This window comes from Octopus bimaculoides, chromosome 24 (genome assembly GCF_046866305.1).
Source record: "Octopus bimaculoides isolate indiv1 chromosome 24, ASM4686630v1, whole genome shotgun sequence".
Classification (NCBI taxonomy): domain Eukaryota; kingdom Metazoa; phylum Mollusca; class Cephalopoda; order Octopoda; family Octopodidae; genus Octopus; species Octopus bimaculoides.
In genome coordinates, this window is record NC_142951.1 from 25,836,612 (window position 1) to 25,848,951 (window position 12,340).

The 12,340-nt window shown below is 39.3% G+C and overlaps 1 long non-coding RNA gene across 1 annotated transcript in view; it reads left to right on the forward strand.

Annotated features, from left to right (window-relative positions):
• Positions 1–10,510, forward strand: part of LOC149131237 (uncharacterized) — a 58,484-nt gene extending 47,974 nt beyond the window's left edge. Inside the window, exon 3 of the long non-coding RNA XR_016238190.1 lies at positions 10,070–10,510. This is a non-coding gene — a long non-coding RNA (uncharacterized LOC149131237). The remainder of the gene's footprint in view (positions 1–10,069) is intronic.
• The last annotated feature ends 1,830 nt before the right edge of the window (positions 10,511–12,340 follow it).

The window sequence follows — 12,340 nt, forward strand, 5'->3', positions numbered from 1 at the left end:
TAAAAGAATAAAGGAACTATTCGCGGACAATGTTTTCACTTCCGGCGAGTGAATATTGAGTTTGTATTTGTTGTACACAACAACACAATGTTTGTCCAGGCTGCTTACAACATACGCATGCGCACACTCACACTTATCCATTCTGACAAGCATACAGATATTCACGCACATAAGAGTTATATGAGACAATCTCGTGACTGTCAAGTCAACGAGGAAGCTTTTAAATGCTTGCATGACCTGCTAGAAATAGCAATTAAATCTCCCTTGAATCAAACGTCACCATTTTAAATAAGGTAAGGCGACTGTCGATTATGTGGTTTTATAAAATATGCCTAAAAAAAAACAACAAAAAAAAAAACAAGAAAAAAGATGGGATGGTTACGATTGGAATGACTTAGGTCATATGTCTGTTGAATCAGAGCTGACATGGGCTCAAGAGAGCAGAGCAACAGCAACAGCACCACCACCACAACCACCGCCACTGCCACCACCACAACCACCGCCACCACCACAACCACCGCCACCGCCACCACCACCACCACTAGCAACAACAACAAGACCTCAAGATGTATAAGAGACACACTTGATGGCAAAAATGTTCATAGCTTCTAGTGTTATAATGAGGAGGAGGCGGTGGTGGTGGTGGATGAGGATGATGATGATGATGATAATGATGATGGTGTTGATGATGATGATGATGATGAGGAGGAGGAGGAAGAAGAGGGAAGCATTGGCTGCGATCCTCTTGCATGTGCTTCTATGCAGCATGCAACAACTGTCTCCCAGGTTGTTTCGTTATAAGCAAAAAAGTTGAGTTAATTATTTCAAATGTTATTAAACATCAGAAATAACCACGACTGCGTTTAAATACCGAGCTTAGGAGGAATATTAAAGGTTAATGATTGACCGATTAAACAAGATTTATAAGACGTCATCAGACGTGGAAGCAAAGCGTTCTTCATTACTAGACTCAGTGCTATTTCCGCTCCTTTTCCAAGAAACATCGGTGACACGAGATCTCCACCCAGCACAAACCCCGTCAATAGTCTCTCTTCCCAGATGATATCATAATCTGCCAGGCCCTCCTACACAGAGAGGTAATATTTATCCCCACTTAAATATGGATGTTCTGTTAGAACAAGGTTTACTGCAGTAGATGCCTCGAGAGAAACTCTCATACAGGTTTTTTCGTGCAAAATGCACGCTTGTTTGATATCGCCAGCAGGGAAATAAATCTCCACCAACTCCCAGCGCCGAGACTCCTTGATCACATGAACTCGATCTTTCTTAGTCTCATCGGTGGTGGAAGCTCGACCGTTACAGATAGCAGCGATTCATCTCGTCACTAGCGATATATATATATATATATATATATATATATATATATATATATATATATATATATATATATATATATATATATATATATATATATATGTCTTACGTTTAAGCTGGTTCCCATGCTTTTCCCTGAAGAGAAGATTACATTTTTAACATCGCCGATTCCTATGGATGGTATAATTTGTAATCTTCGAAACATATGTTGGAAATAAAAGTATGCAGTTAACATATGCGTTTTACTCCATTCATTAAATATATATATATATATATATATATATATATATATATATATATATATATATATATATATATATATATATATATATATATATATATATATATATATATATATATATATATGCCCTAACTCTTCGAAACGCCAGTGCTAGAATGGAGGCAGCTGATGAAGGAAATGTTCTCTATGTAGCCTATGTGTTTTCTGTACTCTGTTTATCATTTTCTACGTTTTGTTTGCAACGTTCTGTACCCAGATATGCATCTACAGGTAGATGTAGGTATGTACATACATGTACGTATATATGCATATACTCATTTATTATATATATATATATATATATATATGTTTTTTCTTTCTCCTTTTTTTCCCTTCTTTGAACTTTCCTTGTTTCCGACGAAGGGCTCCGCCCGAAACGTCATACTCTCTCTTTCCTTTCCCGAGCGTCTAATAACACTATCCGTATCACGTCCTCACGTTGTTGTTTTTTTGTCTTTTTTTGAACTTATATATATATATATATATATATATATATATATATATATCTTTTACTCTTTTACTTGTTTCAGTCATTTATGTAGACCAAATGTCAACTGAGATATAAGGGTCCTGACGAACAGACAGAATTTCGCTTTTATTAATAATAAATACACATGTCTTTGTGTCAGTGTTTGTTCCCCACGCCCACTTGACAACCAGTGTCGGTTTGTTTACGTCCCCGTAAATTAGCGGTTCGGCAAAAAGAGCCGATAGAATAAGTATCAGGCTACAAAAGAATAAGTACTGAAGTCTTATTTTTTTGTATTCTTCCTTCCACTTGGATTGTTTAAATGTAGTTACAATATGTCCTTCTACTGAAATGAAATTTCAGTAAATTTTCTGTATCTTTGTGCAGCTGAAAATTGCTCTGCAATCTACATTTAATGTAATGCTCACATTGCTTAAATAAATGGAGTCGCATGAAACGATCGTACTGCATTAACTTTGAATAACCTTGTTGCTTATTTTGATTTATATATATATATATATATATATATATATATATAGGCAAACATTGGTTTATTTGCATTTATTATAATATATATATATATATATATATATATATATATATATATATTACAATAAATGCAAATAAACCGATGTTTGCCTTAGAAGCGTTGAAATGTGTATTGTGAGATAGATACGAATAAGATAATAATTTATTTTCAAACGCACAAACGCTGAAAGAAGAGAAGTGAAGGGATAAAACACACACACACACACACACACACACACACACACATACGAGTAAGAACATGAGTGCGAAACAAGGTGGAAAAAACATAGTACTCGAATACTGGAGGTAGAGTAATATGCTTTGTTATTATTATTATTATTATTATTATTATTATTATTATTATTATTATTATTAAAGCTGCAAAAGCATCGCAAAAAAAAACTGCCACTCTGAGTTTCATGTTCCCGTCGGTCGGGCAGCTGTCATCAAAAATGCGCGACGAACGGGAAGGGAAAACTTTGAGCAGCAGTTTTTTGTGATGTTTTTTGCGGCTTTGATAATAATCAAAAACTAATATATGTATACATATATAAATGTAATAAAATTTCCTGCGGTTTTATAGCACTTTTAGAACGAAATTCAGTGACATTACACTTTTAAAGTCTTACTCAGTGATAGCTCCAGTGCTGTGTTTTTAAGTCAGTATGACGTAAACGCTTACGTCATAACCACACTTTACACGCCTAATTCAGAGGAATGCGCACCAGAAAAGGTAAATATCTCTGGTGTAGGTGTTAAAGTTGTTTACTGGTTACAGTTGGCTGGTTAACATGTAAACAGCTTCAACAACTATAGTCATGGCAGCTGTGAACACAATACAACGATTTAGATCAATAAGCACACCAGCAATAACAACATTAGCAAATTGTGTCATGCGGGGTTGTTTGTTCCCGCATACAATACCTTACTGCTTATATATATATATATATATATATATATATATATATATATATATATATATATATATATATAATAATAATAATAATAATAATACAAAGAATATATATACATGTATACACACATATATGTACATACTTACATCTACATGTGTATATATATGCATATCAGGGTACAGGACGTTAGAACAATGAACTACAGACAACGGAACGAACACATAGGGAAACGGAAAGTCACTTGGAATATCCATTCATCAGCTGTCTCTATTCTAACTAGACGTTTCGAAGATAATGCTGTTGTTGTTGTTTGTTCCTTCGTGCCATGCCTGGCTCATAAGGTCCAGTTTCCTGGTTTCATTGGCGTATAGGTTCCCCACCTGGACGGGACGCCGGTCCGTCGCAGGTGATCAGCTAGATGCAAGAGGAAAAGAGTGAGATGAATTTATGGCGAAAGAGTCAGCAGAAGTCCGCCATCACCATCTGCCGGAGTCGCGTGGAGCTTAGGTGTTTCGCTCATAAACACACACATCGCTCGGTCTGAGATTCGAACCCGCAATCCCTCGACCGCGAATCCGCTGCTCTAACCATTTGCTTCCCAACCCCTTGATTCCAGGTTCAGTCCTACTGCGTGACACCTTGGGCAAGTGTCTTCTACTACAACCTCGGGCCGACTCTCCTCTTCTTCCTTGACCCTCTCGTCGCTGACACGTGACGAAAGGGGTTCCTTCTTTCTGCCCACTGGTCTTCCTAGAGAACAAACATGAATTTTTCTGTCTCTTCTACCAAGCATTCATAATAATTTTTCTATCGTCTTGGCCCAACAGCCCTCACCGTTTGTTTTTACTGTCGTGCTTTTACTTGCTTTTACTGTCTTGTTCTCACTGTCCTGTTCTTGTTAACACTTTCACCCACCGAAAAAAATTCCAAATTTTATTTAATTTGCTTTGCGGGAAGGACTGTTCCAACGAAGTCGCGTATTGTCCTTGCCTTCGAAACGCGGAGTAGATGGAATTGGGACAACTGACGAAGGGATATACTCTTTATGTTGCATGTCTCGTTTCTCTGTTTGTTTTTTTCGGTGTTCGAAAAAAGTTCGTTTTCTGTTTTCGTTTTTCGTTTCTCATTGTGTTTAACGTTTTTTTATGCCCTGTAGCCATATATGCATCTATGTATATATATAGATGTAGGTATGTACATATATGTATGGATATATGCATATATCTATATCTATATCTATATATATATACATACATACATACATACACACACACACACACACACACACACACACACACACACACACACACACACACACAATCAAAGGTGCCGAAACCACGTACTCCGAAGGTATTTAATGGTGACATAATCCAAAGATAGAAAACCATGAATCAGGTACTTCGAATCAGTCGACAGCCCCATGCTGGAGCACCACTTTGGAGAGTATTTTTAATGGAACGAATTGACCCGAGTACTTTCTTTTTTAAACCTGGTTTATTTTATCGCTAAGTTACGGGGACGTAAGCAAACCGACACTTGTTGACAAGCGGTGGTGGTGGTGGGGGAAAACACAATACATACGACAGGCTTCTTTCAGTTTCCGTCTACCAAATTCACTAACAAGACTTCAGTTGGCCCAAGGCTATAGTAGGAGACACTTGCTCAAGGTACTATGCAGTGAGACTGAACCCGGAACCATTTGGTTGGGAAGCAAGCCTCTTAACAGACAGCCACGCCAGCGCGTATGTGGATAAAAATATTAAAGTATATATGTGTGTGTGTGTGTGGGTGCACATACCTACATACATACATGCACACACACACACACACACACACACACACACGCATATGTAGTTGTGTGAGGCGAGAAGAATTTGTGACAGTAATTTTACTCGGCCATGGTTGAATAACAACATCAGCAATATATCCCGATAACAACTACGGGTTGTTGTTTTATAAATCTAGATCAGGAAGACTTATCGGCTGAAGGACGTTTAAACCGAGACGTCTTGTCATTTTGCTATTAAACAAAATTTCTGGGACTAGCTTATCCAGCGTGTCGCGCCACCCACACTCGAGCCATTTATGGGGATTTGGTTGTTATTTCTAACCGGTCGAGTGACCACATAGTTGTTCCTCGTAATCATTTTGTAAGAAGGCGGTGAACTGGCAGAGTCGTTAGAACGCCGGGCGAAATGATTAGCGGTGGTATTTCGTCTGCCGCTAGGTTCTGAGTTCAAATTCCGCCGAGGTTGATTTTGCCTTTCATTTTACTTGGCTCCAGTCCACTCAGCTGGCAAAAATGAGAAACGCTGCGATGGACTGGCGTCCCGTCCAGCTGGGGAACACATACGCCATTGAAACCGGGAAACCGGGCCCATGAGCCTGGCTAGGCTTTAAAAGGGTGCATTTATTATTATAAAACACATACATAGATCGATCTATTCATCGTTACTTTCATCAGTTAAGTTCAAAGACCAATACTACCCCCTCATTCTGCATCGTTTACGTCGTCCTAAACTGACCCCCTTGGTGTTTTTAGCTTTTAAACATCTCTAGAGGGAGACTTTAGGGATGTATTTGTTTCATTCATTTGACTGCAGCCATGCTGGAGCATCGCCTTTAGTCGAACAAATCGCTCCCAGGATTCTTTGTAAGCCTAGGACTTACAAAGATGTTGCCCATGCTGCAGGTGGTGGCAACATTGAACACTTGTAAGACAGGAAATAAATGTTGATTGTAAGTAAATACTTGTGACTTAGCTGGAGTTTTCAATTGCTTTTTCTTATTAAAATACTGCGTAATGAAATCGGCTCCTTCTTTTTGGATAACTCTGTGTATATATTCTGCCATAGATCAATACATATCAGTCGTTAAAATAAGATCTCGAGTTGCGTAAGATCCCGAATTGCGTAAGATCCCGAGTTTTGTATTTGTTGACAAGGTTTGGTCTCAAGAGAGGTCGAATCCACCTGAAGGCAGTTATAGCTTTCCCAATCCTTGACTTTATGTCCTGATCTGTTCCGTTCTCCTTATTTACAACGCTTTCTTCAGTGTGTGAAATGAGTGACATTCTTCAATGTTCTTTCCTGTGACTGTGAAGTTCACATCGGGTGAGATGGCCAGATAGGCCCAGGCAATCCGGCAACCTATCGAAACATAGATCAAGAAAAGAAATTAGAGTAGGTTGGTTGACACACTTCGGAAACCCGTTTCCAACATTACAAGGTGAACCCTCCGATGGAAGTGCCGCAGACCGAAAAAAAATATGGAGAAGATCTAGAGAAGCCGAAGCACTGGGGACAAAGCAATCCTTTGCCAAAGATCATCGAGATAAATCAATGAATTGAGAAAGAGATTTTGTGTACCAATTGCATGGATAATCTCAGTTGAATGAAATTTTTCGACTTAGAAGATTATATATAAATTTCGAACATAGACAGGTCACATTTTTGTCGTGTACGTGTATTTGCGCACGCATGAGTGAGTGTGCGTGCGTGTATGTGGATGTGTGTGTGTGTGTGTGTGTGTGTGTGTGTGTGTGTATGTATGTACGTGTGGGGGCGAGGAGTTTGTTGCTGGCACTCCGTCGCTTACGACGTCGAGGGTTCCAGTTGATCCGATCAACGGAACAGCCTGCTCGTGAAATTAGCGTGCAAGTGGCTGAGCACTCCACAGACACGTGTACCCTTAACGTAGTTCTCGGGGATATTCAGCGTGACACAGTGTGACAAGGCTGACCCTTTGAAATACAGGCACAACAGAAACAGGAAGTAAGAGTGAGAGAAAGTTGTGGTGAAAGAGTACAGCAGGGTTCTCCACCATCCCCTGCCGGAGCCTCGTGGAACTTTTAGGTGTTTTCGCTCAATAAACACTCACAAAGCCCGGTCTGGGAATCGAAACCGCGATCCTATGACTGCGAGTTCGCTGCCCTAACCACTGGGCCATTGCGCCTCCACGGGGGCGGGGAGTATATTCGTGTATATCGAGACCAGTAGACGTCTGCTATTTAACCTTACCGATTCCATAAATGTATCACATACATCTCCCCTATATATACCAAAGCCGGATTAACTAATCCCGGTAGTATTTATATCGAGAGCTTTTGACTGTATACTAGAGGTGGGTGGGCGGGTGTGGTGGTGTTATCAAATGCGAGGGCGTGTCGGCGAATGTGCAGAAGAAAAATGGCAAATTCCTATTCTGTTCACGTCTGTGTGAAAAGAAAAAACAAGAAACAGGAAATTCTAGAAATACGATTTCCTTCGTAAAACACACTTAAATTCGGTCACACAGGTATGTATGTATGTATGTATGTATTTATGTATGTATGTATGTAAGTAGGTAGGTAGGTTGTTGTTGTTGTCACTCCGTCGCTTACGATGTCGAGGGTTTCAGTTGATCCGATCAACGGAACAGTCTGCTCGTGAAATTAACGTGCAAGTGGCTGAGCACTCCACAGACACGTGTACCCTTGACGTAGTTCTCGGGGATATTCAGCGTGACACAGTGTGACAAGGCTGACCCTTTGAATTACAGGCACAACAGAAACAGGAAGTAAGAGTGAGAGAAAATTGTGGTGAAAGAGTACAGCAGGGTTCGCCACCATCCCCTGCCGGAGCCTCGTGGAGCTTTAGGTGTTTTCGCTCAATAAACACTCACATCGCCCGGTCTGGGAATCGAAACCGCGATCCTATGACCGCGAGTCCGCTGCCCTAACCACTGGGCCATTTCGCCTCCGTTAGGTAGGTAGGTAGGTAGGTAGGTAGGTAGGTGTTTGGGTAGGTAGGTAGAAAAAGGTTCCTGGCTTTGGGTAAAAGACAATACGGGAGGATCAGTTAATAATGATTTCATTTGACGTTTTCCTCTCTCAGATTCAGACACTTATTGCAGCGGTCCTTCAGTTTTTGTCAGCCCTGTAAAAGAAGTCAGAAGGTTGGGCCTCCAGCTAGGCCTTTCGCGACACCCTTAAAGCCAGGAACTTTTGAGTATCACGATGTCGTGCTGCTACTGCTTATATCTCGCTCAGAGATTTATTATAGATTTAACGCAGAATAGTCTGAAGATTGCACGAATGAATCAGACTTGTTATAAAAAGGTTGTTTGGGTCGTTTTCATTGCATGAAACTATTAAATACTCATACTGTGTTCATTTAACATTATTTATCATTGACCAAACAGAGTACTTTTTTTTCTTGATCTTATCATCACGGAACTATACCCTATATATGTAAATACATACATACATGCGTGTATATATATATATATATATATATATATATATATATATATATATATATATATATATATATATATATATGTATATATATATATATCGTTGGCGATTTTCTTTCTCCGTCTTCCCTTCTTCGGACTTTTTCTATATTTCTGATGAAGAGCTCCGCTCGAAACGTGAAATCCTCTTTCTTCTTTTTTCTTTCGTGTTTTTTCTTGCTTGTTCATGTTTGGATTGACTGTGGCTGTGTTGTAAGTAGCTTGCTTACCAACCACATGGTTCTGGATTCAGTCCCACTGCGTGGCACCTCGGGCTAGTGTCTTCTACTATAGCCTCGGGCCGACCAAAGCCTTGTGAGTGGATTTGGTAGACGGAAACTGAAAGAAGCCCGTCGTATATATGTATATATATATATATGTGTATGTATGTGTGTGTATATGTTTGTGTGTCTGTGTTTGTCCACCCAACATCGCTTGACAACCGATGGTGGTGTGTTTACGTCCCCGTAACTTAGCGGTTCGGCAAAAGAAACCGATAGAATAATTACTAGGCTTCCAAAGAATAAATCCTAGGGTCGATTTGCTCGACTAAAGGCGGTGCTCCAGCATGGCCACAGTCAAAAGACTGAAACAAATAAAAGAGAAAAAGAGTAAAAGAGTATATATACATATCCTTTTATTTGTTTCGGTCATTTGACTGTGGCCATGCTGGAGCACCACCTTTAGTCGAACAAATTGCCCTAGGACTTATTCTTTGTATGCCTAGTACTATTTTATCGTTCTCTTTGGCCGAGCCGCTAGGTTGCGGGGAGGTAAACACACCAACATTGGTTGTCAACCGATACTGGTTGGACAAACATAGATACCCCCCCCCCCCACACACACACATATGACGGGCCTCTTTCAGTTTCCGTCTACCAAGTCCACTCACAAGGCTTCGGTCGGCCCGAGGCTAGAGTAGAAGATACTTGCCCAAGGTGCCACAAAGTGGGACTGAACCTAAAATCATGTGGTTGCCATGCCAGCTTCTTACCACACAGCCATATACATAAACAAACACACGCACACAAATGCACACATACGTATATATATATATATATATATATATATATATATATATATATATAGGAGAATTCATGAAAAAGCAACAGACGAAGACAGGTGGTGTAAACAACAAATTGATGTATTAGTATAACACTCGGGAATACAGAAAGTTTTTAACGTTTCGAGCCTACGCTCTTCATCAGAAAGGAACACAGAAACCTGTGCGTGCATTGCTTCATCGATGTTATTCTCTTTCTCTTTCAGATTACCTTTGTGCTGTTAATCCCAGAGAATGTAATGCTTCTGTAATATGTGGAAGATTGGTCATGCAGCTAATTTCTTTAATCTGTTGGTTTCAAAGACCCAATAGGTCCCAGGTGTATGACACGATATTAGCGGCCTATCAAGAAAATTCTATAATTCTTTGTGTCGCAGTTTTTCTTTTCTACTCTAGGCACAAGGCCCGAAATTTCGTTGGGACTAGACGATTACATCGACCCCAGTGCGTAACTGGTACTTAATTTATCGACCCCGAAAGGATGAAATGCAAAATCGCCCTCGGTGGAATTTGAACTCAGAACGTAACGGCAGACGAAATACCGCTAAGCATTTCGTCCGGCGCGCTAACGATTCTGTCAGCTAGCCGCCTTTTCAAAATGAAGAGAAAATCTGCGAAGGTGGCGAGCTGGCAGAAACGTTAGCTCGCCGGACAAAATGCTTAGCAGTATTTCGTCTGCCGTTACGTTCTGAGTTCAAATTCTACCGAGGCTGACTTTACCTTTCATCATTTCGAAGTCGATAAATTAAGTACCAGTAACGCACTGGGTTCGATGTAATCGACTTTATCCCTTTGTCTGTCCTTGTTTATCCCCTCTATGTTTAGCCCCTTGTGGGCAATAAAGAAATAAGAAACGTTAAGCACGTCGGGCGAAATGCTTAGCGGTATTTCGTCTGCCGTTACGTTCTGAGTTCAAATTCCGCCGAGGTCGACTTTGCCTTTCATCCTTTCGGGGTCGATAAATTTGATCGAACGTAGTACGCAGCTGGTACTTAAATTTAAGAGCTGCATTTACACCTCAAATTACACCACAGACACGCATATATATATATATATATATATATATATATATATATATATATATATTATTTTACCATTACCAACAGGGTCACTGCTACTACTACAACCAACAAAAATTCCCCCACGTGGACTATTGACATCAGTAAGGAACAATTATGAACTCTTCATTTAATTTCATTTTTTTAAATATGTATTTTTGATAACGTTCGTTTTTACAAGAACCGAAACATGTTCAAAATATCTGACAAAATTTTAAAATAAAATTCATTTTTTATAAATTGGTGTTTTCAAACTTCTTTTTTATAAATATATACCCACTCGTATGCCACGTACACTTATATATATATATATATATATATATATATATATATATATATATATATATATATATATATATATATATATATATATATATATATATATATATATATATATATATATATATATATATATATATATATATAAAGGGACAAAGGGAAGAACATGATCATGAGGGAATTTTATCTGTTGTCGTCTGTGATACACCTCTATAACTCTTATCATCGAGATTCAGGTATAGTACGTATCTCTAGTGCACTGATACTTAACAGGGGTCCACATGGCCTCTAAATTTATGTGCAATAAATTGGTTTTACTTCTGCAATACACAGAATATTTTAACAGTGATTTTGTACAATTCCTAATAATATTTAATTATAAATATGTTTTTTTTTTCAAACACTGAATGGCTATGGGGGGTCCATGTGACTAAAATAGGAATCAAAGGGATCCATAAGAAAAAAAATAGTCTCGAAGATCCATTTATCACATCTACTTAATGAATCCACGATTAACATAAACGGCTGCTTCAATACTAGGCCGGAAGTGTTGCTATGTCTGAATCAGAAGATCGCTATCAAATCTGGACATAGTGCCGCATACGGTGGGCTTGAGAGAATGTATGATATTACGGGGATGTTTATTGACCTCTCTCTCGACAGCACCCCATATGTAGTAGTCCAGTGGATTGAGATCTGGTGAGCTAGGAGGCCATGTGTCTGGAAGAACATGATCATGAAGATTGGTACGCATTTACGCCCGGGTTGTCTTAGCCTTATGTGATGGCATATTATCTTCGAAGACATATGGTCTTTTGTTGCGTACTCTGTCTATCCAGGGCCTCACAGTTTTCTCCAACACCTTTGGGTAGACAGCGGCATTGACTCTTAAGCCCTGTGAAAAAAGGGAGGAAGCATGGTACCTCGCTCGTTTTTGACAACTTCCAGACTCGTCACAGTTGCTGGGAACCTGATGTGCATGACCGCTGGAACCGCGCGTACAAAAGCGAAAGACATTAGGTTGGAGTTACATGAATTTAATAATAGTTTGACTCAGCTCTTCATTACTTAACTTTTAACGACACATCTCACTCATTAGATGTTTGAAGAGAGAGTGGAGAGAATTAAGAAGAGCTTTAA